The following is a 12,131-nucleotide window of genomic DNA, read 5'->3' on the forward strand; positions in this document are numbered from 1 at the left end:
TAAGATTTTTCTCTCCTCTGTGTTTATGAAAATTTTTATTTATACACTCCTAGGCTATGGTTTCAGGTGCATAGAGTTTAAAATTCTTATTAGTTCTTGGTAAATTAAAATTTTTATTATTATGAACTCATCTTCATTACTTTCTATTAATGTTTTTTACCTTAAAGGCTATTTTGTGCAATACTAACGTTTTGCATGTTATGTCTTTATCCATTCATATGCTTTGTCCCTTCATATGCAAATGATGTAATACATATGCAATTGGAATCTAAATAGTAAAGGTGATAAAGAATAAAGAATATTAGATACATAACAGAATATTTTCTAAATGCAATGATACAGAGAAGATTAGCATGACCCCTGTACAAGGAGGACATGCAAATTCATGAAGCACTCCATATTTAAAAGAAAGAAAAAAGAATATTTTCCAAATGTAGTTCAAAAAACAAAATTAAATAATTATCCCAATTAGGGTAATTACTTATGAATAACTTTGAATGCCAACCAAGATAATTACAATGAAAACCCCACTGGATACATTACAATCAGAGGAAAACCAGAGATAAAGAGAAAAATGTTGAAAGGAGACAAGAAAAAGACACATTACATATAAGAGAACAATGATATAAACTACTATTCTCATTAGAAAAAAAAGGAGATAGAGGATAATGGAATATCATCTACAAAAGTCTTTAAAGAAAATCTCTCAACCAAGATTTCTATATCCAGTGAAAATATACATTAAAGATAAGAATGAAATGCAGAAATTTCACAAAAATACAAAAGTTAGGATAAGACAACCACAGCTATCTATCTCCATTGTCCAGAATGAAGTAAAAAGTGAAAAACTTGGGGGCACCTGGGTGGCTCAGTCGTTAAGCGTCTGCCTTCAAGTCAGGTCATGATCCCAGGGTCCTGGGATCGAGCCCCACATTGGGCTCCCTGCTCCACGGGAAGCCTGCTTCTCCCTCTCCCCCTCCCCCTGCTTGTGTTCCCTCTCTCGTTGTGTCTCTCTCTGTCAAATAAATAAAATCTTAAAAAAATAAAAGTGAAAAACTCATATATAATTTCCTAAGTCACAAGGGAAAAAAATTAGCCTAGAGCAAGACTTGGCATGATTTCTACAATAACCTTCTACAAATTACTGTTCTAGGGAAAGCTCAATGGATTCAAAGATGTGTATTACTTTGAAAAGGAAGAGATGATTTGAAATATACTATCCAAAATAATAAAAAAAGAAACAATGTGAAAGACTAATATCAGAAGAATATTTATCACAAAAATGTTACTGTAAATTGTGACTGAATAATCCAAATGACCATAAATGGGGGGGAAGATATGAAATAATCATTTATATATTTATATAGAAAGCACAAAGCAGAAACACAAGTGACCTGAAAAGAGATACGCATAAAAGACTGAATATGAGCTACCAGAGTTCAGGGAAGTTTGAGAGGAAAAAAAAATAAAATTATAATATAAATGATGGCAAAATTGGAAGCATCATAAGAAAGATGAGACAATGTGAAAAAATACAAGAAAGATAGAGAATAAAAATAATAAACCTAGGAACAATAAGATGGAAATATATGAATAATTTTAAAAATTTAGGGGAAAAAATACAAATATGAAGGAAAGAAAATGGAGTTCCAACACGTATATATATTTTAGTCCTCAAGTTGGAGAGTGGGGATAAAATAATGGAATGAAACATTTTTCTAAAATACAATCAAAAAAACTTATTTTGTCTCAGAGTTTTATTAGGTTTACCATTTATAGCTTGCAGAATATTGTAATGTGTATATTAAAATTATACACTGACAATCAGGTGGGATGTCTATACATCCTTATTAGCTTGAGATACAATTGAGTTGATACCCATTGTCCTGGTATAGTTATTAGTAGCATCCCATTCTCACTCTGAAGTGCTCCAGTTTGGACAAAATATTGAAAATAAATAGAAAAATAGATAGTTGAGATCCTGAAAAAACTTAAGAATGCTGTTCCCATGAGTCCCACTTTGTAGAATTTTCTTAGAATCTATGGGATAAATTTCTAACAACAACAAAAAAAGATAATACACGGCAAGAGGGTTTATATATGATTATGAATTTACTTACATAAAATAAAACAAACTTAGGATGGATTGATAAGAGTATATATTTTTATATTCTCTGACAAGATAGAAATTTATAAACTAATAAAAATTGGATGTGGAACAGAAAAGGGTGTAAGATAGTAGAGGGGTTCTGAATTTCCTCTAATTTTATATCTAAGGTACCAAAATATGTCATTTATAATTGATAATTCAATTATTAGAACTAAGAATCAATTAAGAAATATCATTAATCAAAATGTATAAAGAAGGGGAAGGAGAAAATGAATTATACTACTTTTACCACTGGTCATAGTAGGAAATTCATAGCAGAAAATAAATACATGGAAGTGTATGTGTTTTAAAAAGTGATAGCTGAGGGGCGCCTGGGTGGCTCAGCCGTTTAGCGTCTGCCTTCAGCTCAGGTCATGATCCCAGGGTCCTGGGATCAAGCCCCACATCGGGTTCCTTGCTCGGCAGGGAAGCCTGCTTCTCCCTCTCCCACTCCCCCTGCTTGTGTTCCCTCTCTCGCTGTCTCTCTCTGTCAAAAAATAAATGAAAATCTTTAAAAAAAAAAAAAAAAAGTGATAGCTGAAAAAGAAAGTACTAAAAAATCACATTCTTCCTAATTATAACAAGAAATAAATGGAGAAACAAAGGAAATAAACTGCAAGGCTATGTAAGGGGGGAAAACAACACTAACATATGGTAAAACAAAGACTGAATTTGATAATTACTGTAAACTGACTCAATTTGTCTACTAAAAGAAAAAATAATTAAATTGAATTCCAAAGCAAAATTTAATACCAATGCTGTATACAAAATAAACAAAGTAGTTACAAAATCCAGAGATAAAAAGGAGGACAACAACACCAACAAAATGAAAACAGGGTCACATTCTTTATTTTTATTTTATTTTATTTTTTTTAAAGATTTTATTTATTTATTTGACAGACAGAGAGATAGCAAGAGCAGGAACACAAGCAGGGCGAGTGGGAGAGGGAGAAGCAGGCTTCCTGCCGAACAGGGAGCCCGATGTGGGACTCGATCCCAGGACTCTGGGATCATGACCTGAGCTGAAGGCAGACGCTTAACGACTGAGCCACCCAGGCGCCCCAGGGTCACATTCTTAATAAAACAAAAATTAAATGCAGGTCTTTGAAATGTGACAAAGGATGGCACTTTGTTATGAAGATACAGTAGTTACTAATATCTATGCACCAAATAACTCAACATCAATTTTCATAAATCAAAACAACATGTAAATCAGTTCCAACAAATCAAAAAAGGAGACAAATATACTGAAGACACAGACAATACATATAAAAGAAAATATCCATTTTTTGAAAAGATTTTATTTATTTATTTGAAAGAGAGCATGGGGGGATGTGCAGAGGGAGAGGGAGAAGCAGACTCTCCATTGAGTGAGGAGCCCCACTTGGGGCTCAACCTCAGGACCCTGAGATCATAACCTGAGCCAAAGGCAGACACTTAACCGACTGGGCCACCCAGGTGCCCCCAAAATATCACTGGTTTTATAACATGTATGTTTCAAAATTTTATATGCACATACAATCTGCTGCAAATTCCATTTCCAGAAATATATCCCAGTAACATGCTTGTACTTGTTCACAAAAGCTATTCACTACAGCATTTTTATACTGGCAAAAGACTGGAAACAACCTAGTACAGGACTAGGTAAGTAAAATTTGGTATTTTCATACAATGAGACATTACTTAGCCTTTAAAATCAGAGATATATTTACTAACACAGAATGAGCTCCAGGACACAGATATATACATATACACATATGTGTGTATATGTACACATGTGTATATATATACATACATACACATATATATTAAACATATATATTTCTATATATTTAAACAAAAAAGATTGAGATGCAAGTGGTAGACTAGTGTCCAATATATCTTATCTTCTGGGCATGTGGAGGCTACATTTTTTTTCAGGAGGCCCATACTGGCCAGTTCTCTAGCTGTTTCAGGACCATCTGACTAGGTATAGTCAAGGGCTATGAGCATAAGAGACATAGGTCACCTTAATTGCTTCTGAGTGACTTAATTGAGGCCCTTAATCATTAATGAATGATTTCCTCTTCTACTCTATTGCTCTGCAGTGGAGGACAGAGACTGTGTCCCATTTCTTACCAAATAGAAAGATAAAGACTGTCAGCCCAGGTGACTGAGCAAATGGATAGAGCAGAGCCCTGGGGCTCTCCACTTCCTATCTGTCAACAACAGATTGGGGATAAACTGCAATCAGGAAATAAGTTTATTTAGTTAAACCACTGACATCCCAGGGTTGATTTCCTAATGAAGTTTACTTAGTCTAGAGTATCTTAACATGGTACGGAGCAGTGTCGGCAGTGTGATCATTCATATAGAAGAGGAATGAGTCTATTTACAAACGTCATAAACTGATGACAGTGCTAATAAGAAGGGTAAGTGGAGGACTGAAGATCAGGAATCAGGAATGTCTGGATATGAATTTGTATTGTCGAACCATTTGCTACTATAACAAATATATGTGTATGCTGTCTACGTATAGGTAACATATATTTCTTCTTAAGCGAGAGAAAAAGCAGGAGAATCTGATTATCTGTTAACTGGATAAATTAACTGTGGATCCTAAAATATTAGTGTTTTTGTACTGGTCTTGTATGTGGTTCATACAAACAGTAAATATGAAATTTACTAAAAAGCACTACACTATTGCAGGCAAAATGGGGAGGAGTCTGATATTACACAGAAAGCATTACAGTGTCCAGGTTTATATCCAATGACAAGAAATATTCATCTGATATGGCAGTCAAAAGTGAAATTGTTGGTCAAAGTAGTTTTAGAGCCTCTCAATGTACAAAGAATGTAAAATGTTGATTCTTAGAAGCAAAATGCAAAAAATGTTGAAATAAATCTTTAATATTAAAGCAAAAATGACAGATAAGATGCATCAAAAAGTAACCCTATAGGTATTATGCACAAAACAATTATTATTTTACTCACTATGATAGGGATATAAAGCATCCTTAATATGATCAAGAGTTAATACCACAAGTGAATTGTAGACAAAAATGACAAACTCAGTAAACAATAATAGAAAAAGCAATCAATCTGCTGTAGAAAATAAGAATCAAGAATTGCAGCCTATTACCAGGAAAATCTGACTAACATGGAAAGCTAAATGTAGACCAAGCCAGAACAAAGATAGGTTTTCTTCATAAAAATATCACTACCTGAAATGTTATTATGCAATTATTTGTTTATATGTTTATTGCTTGTCTTTCTCCATAAAATGTAAGTTCCAAGAGTATAAGACTAGAGTTTATCATTTTCACAAATGAATTTTCATCCTCTAGAATAATATCTAGCATATAAAAGTAACTCAATAAAAATTTCCAAATTAAAACCATTATCCTAATGTTTTTTTCCAGTTACTTAGTAGAAAGGAATTCAAAGTGTCTTACATACCCCCTGGATCACTGAGGAATTAAACTCATTGATTGTCCATGAATGTCACAAATGCAAAATATAGTATATCACATACACACAGTATATATTGGCTAAAAGAAGTTCTATATTTTTATCCAATTTCTCAATAGTAGTCAAGACACAGATCCATTCTTTATCAGTTTAAATCACTCTCAAAGTGTTTTCTAGTTATTTTTTTTTAATTCTGTAATTTATAGAACTCCTATAGGATCGAAATGGCCCATTTCTGAGTATTAGAATTAATGTTCTGGTGCCCCAAATGGAAAAACACATATTTAAAAACTTTCACACTGTTCCAATGTATCCAAGAGGAGACTAAAAAGTAATGACTTGTCCAATATAAAGCATGTACCAAGCAACTGCTTATTTAGATGTGTGTAAAATTTTACAAATTGAAATAATAAAGCCATGTTAAGATCCTGAAAAAAATGAAGGATTCTAAATAAAGAGAAACATTCTCAGTTAAACTTGAGATGTCACCCATATAATGAGTTTTAACCTTGACCAAAATATATCAAAACCATAATCACTAATATAAATTTTTAAAAGTCTAAAAAATCCTTTACAATGAAAATCACTGACTACCCATTACTCACACTACAAGGAGAACAACTATTTCCTAAATTCTGTCCAAGATCACAAATCAATGTAGTACCTCTTTTTTATATATAAAGAGATAATAAAAAAAATCACCCAATATTTTAATAATGCCTTTCTTATAAAACAAAGGCATGAAATTAACAAATACTGAAGCAAGCTACAAGGAAATAGAATCAAAGCAGAAAAAAAGGGAAAATTAAACAGCTATTAAATTTAAACTAATATATTTAGAGAAAAAAAATTCTTCTTTAAGCCTATGCAGCTATAAAGAAAAAACAAGCTATAGAAAGTTATAATCTATAGCAACAACTAGAGAACAAGTAACAGCCCTCAGAAATTTAAAATAAAATTATCAAAAGCGAACAAATGAACCAACAGATAAGTATGGGGAAATAAGGCAGAGAAATCTTCTCAGAAAGTAGAATTCACACGGCCACATTTGGTTAGGGTGAGGGTCAGGAAAGCAATTGAAAATTAGACCCAGGGTGGGGAGGGGAATCCTAGGTGCTTCCCACCTACTTTCCTTCTTCAGCCAGTGTAAATATTCCAGGGTCTATTCCTACCCAGGTTATCAGTTCTAGACTCTACTGTGTCAGTTTACGTTTTTCTCAGTTCTCCAGAATTCCAAATATTAGATTTGGATCACAACCTGGAGATGACTCCACCATTAACAGGTTTGGAATCCTAGTTATAATGAGAGCCCTAAAAACATGAGGGCCAAAACCCTAAATATTGCATTCTTCAAATGTGTCAAATAGGTTTAGCAAACTGAGAGATAGGGCCATCAGTTTGGTCTGATAATTTGCTGACTCATTCTGGTGGCTAAATATATCCGACAGCAGCCATGAAAGTTGCCAGAGTATATCTGAATTGGTTGTTGAAGTACTTGGTAGGAATTAGTAAAATAGGGTTATGTGATTTTAATCAAATTAATTAAGTCATTTTAGGTTTTTTGAAGCAAAAGTGTCTCACCACTGCAGCTTTTTAATACAGCTTAGGTAAGGTGATATATATAAAAGCATCTAGAATAATGCCTGAAATATATTAAAAGCCCCAAATCACAGTATTTCCTTTCTTTTCTAGTGTTCCTAATCTGAATATATACTAACTTACCAACATCCTTCAAGGACAGTATCCAGGACAGAACTAGATATAATTTTCCACCTGAGATCTTATGCCTGAACTATGACTTTTTACCTTTGTTCATTTGGAATGCATATATAAATATAACTATAAACATAGCCTTAATATATATTATATACATAATACATGGTATATAATATGTATAATATATACACAATAAATTATGTGTGTATACATACATACATATATATATTAAACATTCTAAGATTTTTAGCAGCTCTAGCACTTTGTTCATATTGCTTATATAAATGTTCTTTAAGTCTTTTCCTCATAGACTGAAGGCAGACCCAGGTATTTTTTCCAGACTGCTCTTGTGTAACTCATCTCACCTAAAAAAATCACAAAATGGCCCCAAATATTTTCAAATTTAAAAATAATCATAACTACAAAGAATAGAGACTAGAAATAAAGTGATGTGGATGGACTTGTATAATACAAATAAAATGAATTTTTTGGATGCATTTATAAAAACTGAGTGAGTGCCAGTTGGAAACTCTGGATTTTTGACTGACTTTCCTTTTCTGCATTATACGCTCTGGTGACTTAAAAGAATTTATATGTACAGAGATAGAAAGAGTAGCAAGGCAAAATGTTAATAATAGAACAACAGATCATTATAACCAACCTTGCCATATAGTTAATATAAAGAAAGGTATCTAATTCTACAGCCAATAGATTTCCTGGCAACATAACTGATATGTCATGAATATAAAAGTAATGATTAATAATTAAATTATTAATGATTAATAATCTTAAATTGAAAACTGTGTTGTAAACTCACATTAAACTATTTCAGAAAATTACAGTTTTCAAGTAGCACAGGTTTTACCTTATTACAACTAAGTTTTTCACTGCTTTGTTACCCTTTCATTACCTCTATAAGATGCAATCTATCCAGATTTCCACCAAACACTTCTTGATCAAAAATGGTACATATTTCTTTCTTTTTCATTTTTGGTAGCTTTTTAATGAGGAGCTGCCTCTCTAAAATGAAATAATTAATTGGTCATTTATAGCATATATCTTATCCATGCAAATGTTTCAGGGTACATAATAGAACTGTTATATATATTGGTTATCTTTAATTATTTGTAATTTTTAAATTTAAAATCTTGCCATGTTAAAGGTAACTCGATAAAAGAGTCATACTATATTTTAAGATCTCATTAGAAAAGCTCTTTCTTTCTTTCTTTCATAAAATATAGCTAATGAACATTTATATTCTTTTAGTCTAGTGCTTAAAACATATCTGGGGGCCTTAGCTACTCCTTGAAAAACACTGCAGTAGTTGGAGAAGCTGAATATATATACAACAGAATGGAAAGATGACAAAGCTAATTTGCTTCCCCAAAACAAAGATTTTGAGAGTTAAACTAAACAAATTAAGAACATTCAAATTTCATGGGGCGCCTGGGTGGCTCAGTTGGTTAAGCGACTGCCTTCGGCTCGGGTCATGATCCTGGAGTCCCGGGATCGAGTCCCGCATCAGGCTCCCTGCTCAGCAGGGAGTCTGCTTCTCCCTCTGACCCTCCTCCCTCTCATGCTCTCTGTCTCTCATTGTCTCTCTCGCAAATAAATAAAATCTTAAAAAAAAAAAAAAGAACATTCAAATTTCAAAAAAAAAGAACATTCAAATGTCACTATGATCACTATTAATTTATATTAAGGAATATAATTATTTATATAAATTAATCACATAAGTTTGGAAACTTCAAAGGTTCAAATATAAACAGAATCAGGAATTTGATGAATGAATACCTTTGTATGGGAATAACAGAGATTTTCCAAATTACATTAAAAGTGCTATGTGGTACCTTTTTTTGTTTGATTTTCTTGGATTATTCTTGCAGTATTTTTTTATTTATATTAGTAATAAATGAAGATAAAAATAGGAAATTTAGGGCTCTTTTATTTGTTAGTAATAGAAAAGAGGAAAATCAAGGATGACGGAAAGGGAAAAATATTAAGTTTTGGGAAATGAGGGAATGGATGCAATAAAGGTGTATTACTTTTTGAAAGCAGTAGGGCAAGGACAAAAGGGCTTAATGAAATCAAATATGAGGGTCCTGATATGTATGTATGTGCTCAGGTGTGAGGTTACTTTAAAGTTACATCATCCTGTGTTGGGGAGCACCTTGAAGGAACCACTCTAACCTAAGCTGTATATACAAATTGCCTTTCTTAACTATAATGCAGTACTTGTAAAACTTATCTAAGTGTTTTCCTGTTTAAAGTATTTAAATTTCTCATCTCTTAAGCACAACAAGAAATGAATGTTAACCCATGGGTACAAATAAAATCCATAAAATCTCTCTCTCCACAGAACCCCCTCCCCACAAAACTTCTAAGTCTTGGTGCTTCTCAGAATCCACTCTAAAAATCAGGATTTTAGATGGGTTCTCAATAGAGACTCTCCTTCTGTCTCCCTTGAAAAGATTTTCAAATCTAATTCACTGTCACTGTTTGAGGAATTTATACATTTATAATAATCTCTGAGGAACTATCTTTATTTCATGGTACAGTAGTTTTTTATATTTATTATATATTGTTTTTATGATTTTTTTAATATTATAATAGCGGTGGATGTTTAAACTTCTAGTAATGCTAAATCTCTTACCTGAAATAATAGTAGGCCAACCATAATAATAATAATAATGATAATAATAAGTCTTAGTATTCCTCTAAAACACCGATCTTGTTTCCATAAGAAAGCCTTTAAACTTAATTGTCTACCCTGCCTGGCCCAGGATCTATATATGGCTGGCTCCTTCTCAACTTTCAGATCTATGAATAAATGTTTCCTTTCCAGAAAAATCTCCCCTGGTTATTCCTATCAAACACAATACCCCCTCAGTCAACCTCTACCCCAGGACACTATTTCATGTTCTTTGATGCACTTAGCACTTTCTCAAAGCATGTTATTTATTTGGCCACGTGTGGTCTTTTTCTACTGGAATAGCAGACTAAGAGAAAGAACCTTCCTTATCTATAACATTTACTCTGCACCTGAATCTCTAGGAGCAATGTTTGAAAAATAGTATGCACTCAGTATTTTTTAATGTCATTGAAGGAACAGAATAGATGTTATTATCATCTTATTCTTTGGTAGTAGTTAGAGGTTAAGATCTTGAGAGCATTATAGTAATAATATAGTAATAACTCATCAAAATGACAGCACTTTGTGCCACATATTAAGTGTATCACCGAAATTCTTACCTTTCTGATAGCAGTGTAAAACCACTTTTACCAGAATCTCCTTTTTGTTTAGATTAGCTCTCTTTAACCCTATACATTCATTTTTTCCTTTTCTTTTTTTTCCTACCAAGGATTTTATTAGACAAGATTTTATTGCCTATCTAGATTTTTCTTCTTCTTCTTTTAAAGCCTGAATGCTATTTCCTCTTTTTTTTAATTGAGGTATTATTGATATACAACATTATATTAGTTTCAGGTAATGATTTGATATTTATATAAACTGTGAAATGCTTACCACAGTAAGTCCACTTAACATTCATCACCATAAAAATTGTAAATTTTTTTCTCATGTTAAGAAATTTTAAGATTTACTCTCTTGGCAACTTTCAAATATGCACTACAGTATTATTGACTATAGTCATAATATCGTACATTATATTCCCACGATTTATTTATTTTATAACTAGACATTTGTACCTTTTAACATCGCCTCATCCATTTTGCATACTCAACCACCATCTCCCCTCTAGCAACCACCGTTGTAGTTTTCTGTATATATGAGTTCTATTCTGTTTTGTTTTATATATAAAACTCTCACATATAAATAAAATCATATGATATTTGTCTTTCTCTGTCTGATTTACTTCACTTAGTATAACACCCTCAAGGTTCATCCATGTTGTTGCAAATGGCAAGATTTCGCTCTTTTTATGGCTGAGTTGTACGCCATACTATATATATACATATATAATATATATATATACACACATATCACCCCCCCCCACACACACACACACACACACTACATCTTCTTTATCTAATCATTCATTGATGGACACAGGTTGTTTCCATTTACTGACTATTGTAAATAATGCTGCAATAAACATAGGGGTGCATATATCTTTTGGAATTAGTGTTCTCATTTTCTTTCCATAAATATCCAGAAGTGAACTGCTGACTCATATGATAATTCTATTTTTATATTTTTGAAGAATTTCTATACTGTTTTCCATAATGGATGCAACTGGATGCATACAATTCCCGACAGAGCACAAGGGCTCCCTTTTCTCCACATCTTTACAAACACTTGTTATCGTTTGGGTGTTTTTGTTTGCTTTTTTGCTGTTGTTTTGTTTTTGTTTTTGTTTTTAAATAATAGCTATCCTTAAAAGTGTGAGATAATATCTCATTATGGTTTTGACTTGCATTTCCCTGATGATTATTGATGTTAAGTATCTTTTCATGTATCTGTTGACCATCTTTATGTCTTCTTTGGAAAAATGTCTATTCAAATCCTTTTGTTTTTTGTTTTTTTCTATTGAGTTGTATGAGTTCTTTATATATCTTAGATATTAAGCCCTTTTTGGATATTTGATTTGCAAATATTTTCTCGTATTCACTAGGTTGCCTTCTCATTTTGTTCATGGTGTCTTTTGCTATGAAGAAGTTTTTAGTTTTATATAATCCCACTTGTTTATGTTTGCTTTTGTTGACTTTGCTTTAGGCATCAGATCTACAAAACCATTGACAAAAATGATGTCAAGCATCTTACCTCCTATGTTTTCTAGGAGTTTTATGGTTTTAG

The 12,131-nt window shown here is 32.4% G+C and overlaps 1 non-coding gene across 1 annotated transcript; it reads left to right on the forward strand.

The window, feature by feature from the left end:
- The first annotated feature begins 301 nt into the window (after window positions 1–301).
- LOC118532086 (U6 spliceosomal RNA) lies at window positions 302–405 on the forward strand. The gene has a single exon (XR_004915555.1). It is a non-coding gene; the product is annotated as a U6 spliceosomal RNA (small nuclear RNA).
- The last annotated feature ends 11,726 nt before the right edge of the window (window positions 406–12,131 follow it).

The sequence above is a fragment of the Halichoerus grypus genome, chromosome 3 (assembly GCF_964656455.1).
Source record: "Halichoerus grypus chromosome 3, mHalGry1.hap1.1, whole genome shotgun sequence".
Taxonomy (NCBI): domain Eukaryota; kingdom Metazoa; phylum Chordata; class Mammalia; order Carnivora; family Phocidae; genus Halichoerus; species Halichoerus grypus.